We start from the raw sequence: 5,109 nt of genomic DNA, 5'->3' as shown, positions 1-5,109 counted from the left end.
GATTTTCTAAAGCCATATTTGCTAGGGATAAATTGCACATAGGGAACATGCAAATTCCACAGCAATCTATATGCAAGGGGTGGGTCAGGTGTGGGAGAAAAAGAGACAAGGAACCTGGAAGGACGCAGAGGAAAAAGAAGAAAAGATTTCAACAGGAACAGCTGTGGACTCAAGGCAATCATGACTACATTTCAGGAGCATTTCTAAATTGGTTTGGTTCACGTGTAACGCTAAGCCAAAGCATGGCTTATCAAGAATGGGCAAACAAATGAGTTCCCAGCATGAAGATCATGGCCACTGCACTCCTTCCCAGGTCCTGCTGCTGCCATGCTACCCAGGGCTAAGCCATTGTTTGCCTTAGTATTACATCTGATCCCTTGCTCTGCGTTTGTCGCCCCAAAGCACAAATAATAAACCAAGAACAAACCTTAGTTATCACTTGTAGTTTTCCTGGAGCATGACAAACCATGAGAACTGATTTGTTCATAATGCTAAGCCAAACCAAGACTTAGCTCTGGGTAGCATGACAACAGCAGAACTGGGAAAGGGGTAGCAGCAGTTACAATCTACACTCTGGGAACTCAAGGTTTGTTTGTTCCCATTAAGACATGGTTTGGCTTAGCGTTATGTGTGAAGTGGGTCATCTTATTTTGTGGGCAAATAATCAAGTTATAAGCTGTCACATAAAATAATTATGAATTGTAGGAGGGACTCATTAAAAGGCTTATCTTCCTAGCTTCATCTAAAACACAAGACCGTGTTACAGAACTACTCTTTCATCATGTCAATGAGCCCATCTTAGCCCACAGGCTGGGCAAAGTGGGTCACTAATAATGCAGTCCTATTCATATTTACTTAAGAGAAAGCCTGACTGAACAAAGTGAACCTCATTCCTGAGAAAGCATGCTAGGCTCAGGCTGCGAACCTGCCTTTTGCCTAAAATGAAACTTTCAAATGTCACGCACATCTACCTTGGAAAAATTCTTTAAAGTCAGTTTGGATCAAATGAGGAGGGGAAAGGTGCAGTTTTGAATATGGCCAGTGAATGAAAAAGAAACAATTGCGTTTGGGGCTAGAAAGCAGCAGCTGTGGCAAACTTTCAGAGTGTGCTGCTGTTGGGGGATTGATGCTGCCTTGTGATTAAACACTGCTTACTTTCCTCTGCTCTGTCTGTACATCTGTGCATAAACATGCAGACCAGGAGACATGTGAAGTATTGGGCAGTTTCTGCCTGCCAGGCAACTGACCCTGTGAAGCTTCCTCTAAACCCCCTAACATATGAAGCATGAAATGACTTGTCATAGATCAATGACTCAGGTGAACTGGGGAGGGAATCCTTTTCAAATGTGTGTATGCCATAAAACTGGCAAGCAGATCTGACACCACAGAAGACAGGAATAAAATTCAAAATGACCCTGGGAGAATAGAAAACTAGGGTGAAACAAAGGGCTCATCCACATTTCTTTGTTCCCCATTTCTAGGCACTTTCCTGGGATGAGCGGTTTTATTTATTTTTTGCCCCAGCACTTTCCCTAGGAAAACCTGTGTTTTACCACTGAATTGGAGCAAATGGCAACTGGGTTTTTGCAGATTGCTGCTGGTTCCAATTCAGCACTAAAACGCAGGTTTTCCTGGAGGAAATGCAGGAACAACAAAATGAACATTCAGACATAGACCTGGAAAACCCCAGACCCTCAAAATGTCCCTATTTTCCAAGGACAGTCCCAGATTTACAGAAGCTGTCCCAGTTTCTGATTTGATCCAGGAATGCCCCACTTTCCCTTGTTGTTGTTGTTTAGTCGTTTAGTTGTGTCTGACTCTTCATGACCCCATGGACCAGCGTGCCCCATGGACCAGAGCACGCTTTTCCTTAGGACATCCCTATTTTCGTCGGAGAAATGTTGGAGGGTATGAAACCCAGAACTGTGCTTAGAAAGCGTGGAGCAAAAGTACTGTGAGTATGGATAAGGACAAAATGAAAGTCAGCAGAGACAAACACAAAATTCTGGAGGGGGGGAGGGAATCAAATGCGCAGATTTAGTTAAGATGATTCCTGGCTTGGCAGCAGTACAGGTGAGAAGAATCTAGGGCTTGTAGTCTAACACAAGTTGTACTGTACCTGAGTGCAACACACCTGGGAAAAAGGCTACTGCAATTTTAAGCTGGATGAGTAGAACAACAGTTTACAAGTCACAATAAAAAATGATTCCACTTTATACTAATTTTTGCATATTATGGGGTACTAGTTTGTAACCAATTTACTTTTATTCAGAGTAGACCCTTTAAATAAATGGGCCTCAGTTAGTTTTAACTCTGAGCATGGCTAATACTGGATACAACCAACCATGTCAAGTTCTGACTGCCACACTTGAAAAAAGAATTAGAAAAACTGGAACAGATTCAGTCGAGGGTAACCAAGTTGGTCAGGGATATGGAAAGCAAGTCTTACAAGGAAAGACTGAATCATGTTATGTTTAGCTGGGAGAAGAATGAGGAGAGGCATGGCAGCTCTTCTTCCTCCAATAAGCAGGACTAGAAAAAATGGTTGTCCATCAGAAGAAACTTGAGCTGAAGACGAGGTAGCATTATAAAATATGCACAAGGGCAAATGTGTCTGGTGAGTGTTCTGTAGACAGGGCCCCATGGTGAGAGAGGAAATTATGTGTATTCTGGAATGTTCTGTTAGTAAAGCAGTTGAACAATGCATTCATTACATATGACGTATAATTGTGTACCAGTTTAAAAGCTACCCCAGCTTTAAAAGCTAATAAATCATCATCCTGATCTCACAGCAAGAATAATCACTGGGTGTTTATTCAAGACTACACATGAATCACAATCACAAGGCCTTTTATAGATAATTGGGGTGCTTTTATATGTTACATCCTGACTAGAGAGTTTTAGGTCACAGTCCTCAATAGGACTTTTGAGTATAGGATGTTTTGACTGTATTGTTATTCTTGTTCGAGTTCTGTTGTTATGAGCTGCCTTAGAATGATGATTTATGATGAGAGGCAGGAGGAGGAGGAATACATCACTAAAATAAGTAACTACAAATAAAGGCATATAAAGTTTTTCTTTGAATGATTTTAGTATTTTATATTTGTGTTGGTTTTGCAATTAATAAATCAATGATAATAATAGTAGTAATAGAAACAATAGCCTCTTCAAAAGGGAGAGAACTTGATGCTAGCATCCAATACCAAGATGAAGGTCTAGCAGGCTCGCATGTTGAGCATGCTGCTTTATGAAGTGAGTCATGGGCAACTTACAACCAGCAAGAGCAATGCCTCAACGCCTTCCACATACACTGTGTCAGGAAGATTTTGGGTGTCACTGGACCGGACAGAGTCTCAAACAAAAATGAGCTCTCTCAATCCCACACTCCTGTCTCAGCAACACCTATGCTGGCTTGGTCATGTCCACAGAACGGAAGATGGTAGGATCCCCAAGGACATGCTCCACGAGGAGCTGGCTTCAGGCACCAGGGAGACTAGCTCTGTGTTACGAAGCTTGGAAACACAACCTGGAAGACTTGGCAATACCAACCCTGCTGTATGGGAGTCCCTTGCAAACGACCACAGTGCCTGGAGACAGGCAATCAGGTCCATGAATCCATAGCAGTGACCAGAGGACAATGACGGCTAGGAGCACAGAGAGAAGAAACGGCATGGTACATCTGCAGCAGTATAACCAGATGCTTTCATCTTCCCCGCTGCAACATGTCTCTCTCACATCAGTCTCTACAGCCACGAGCAGACCCTGCAACTCTCCCAGCTGTTTTTCACCTCTGAAGGCGCACTTTTCCATCATCTGCCAAGACAGGGATGCTAACAGGTGAGGTGAACTGAGGTCTTCCTAACCAGCTTCAGCAGAATTAACAAACGACCGTTCTCAGAATCATTTTGGAGCAGTTAAAGTGCTGTAAAACGGATTGTGCAGACGTGGTCTTAAGTTCCCAGCACTTTTATCGCGCCTAGCTCAGTTGGTAGAGCGTGAGACTTAATCCCAGGGATGTGGGGTTTGAGCCCCATGTTGGACAAAAAGATACCTGGTGTTATAAGAAAAAACTGCTCCTTTTTCCCTTATGGGGTATCCAAGAGCCCACATGAGTTCTAACGTAGGTTCTCTATCGGTAGGAGAAAATAACGGAGGCCAACCAGAGAATATTAAGAAGCAAAGCAGCTAGTAAGCATGATCTTTATTAAACTGTTGTAACAGGGTCCCCCACTCATGGAGGGAGAGGAACCTCGAACAATGGTGTGCAAGCTCTTATATAGACATTTGAAAATTGCCTCCCCTGTAGCTCAAGACCACCCCCCAAAACATCACACATACACCACTGAAAAGGCGGTATACAGCAGAAAACCTGTCTGCCAGGATATCTGATCATGGCCACTGATTGCTTTTACCTGGACGTCCTGGCCACTCTCTTGTGATGGTACTGTTCCTGATCCAGGTCACAGGCTCACCTTATTCATACACAGACACACCCTTAAGACAGGATTTGTGAGCAAAGAGACAATGGGGAGCCTTTCCTATTTCCTTCCTCCTTGCAGAGAAACATTTGAGGTCAATTTGGGAAAAGTCAAAATGGTTTCAGGATTGTACTATTTCAGACACGTAGTTTAATATATTAGAATTCCTATAACAATGGGTGGAAGGGGGTTCGGCTAGATGACCCCTGCGGTCCTTTCCAAATCTACAACGCTATGGTTCTACTCTGCGCGGCTTATGGAGAGCAGAGGTATCTTGAAGTGATTTAGGTGCAGGGTGTAGACGCGGCCCGACTGGCTCCGTTCCTGGCCCATATCCTTCCAACGGCTCTGCTCCTTTGTAACACCTGCGCGTGTGCGTAGCTGGGAGAGGCTCCGACCGCAGCGCACCTGAGGCTGAGGCAGCAGCTTCACAAAGCCTAATTATGTGGCTGAGAAGCGTCACGCCGCCGCTGCCGGCCTCCCCGCCTCAGGGGAGAGGAGTCCTCGAACTACGTAGCCGCCCGACGACGCTCCCTCGGCGCCAACGGTGGCGGCTAAAGGTCGGGACGGAGAGGCGGGAAGCAAGGCGGGCCGCTCGACAAAGGAGGCGCGCGCGTGCGCGGCCGCGAGG

The sequence above is a fragment of the Podarcis raffonei genome, chromosome 15 (assembly GCF_027172205.1).
Source record: "Podarcis raffonei isolate rPodRaf1 chromosome 15, rPodRaf1.pri, whole genome shotgun sequence".
Classification (NCBI taxonomy): Eukaryota; Metazoa; Chordata; class Lepidosauria; order Squamata; family Lacertidae; genus Podarcis; species Podarcis raffonei.
Note: the sequence above shows the minus strand (reverse complement) of the source record.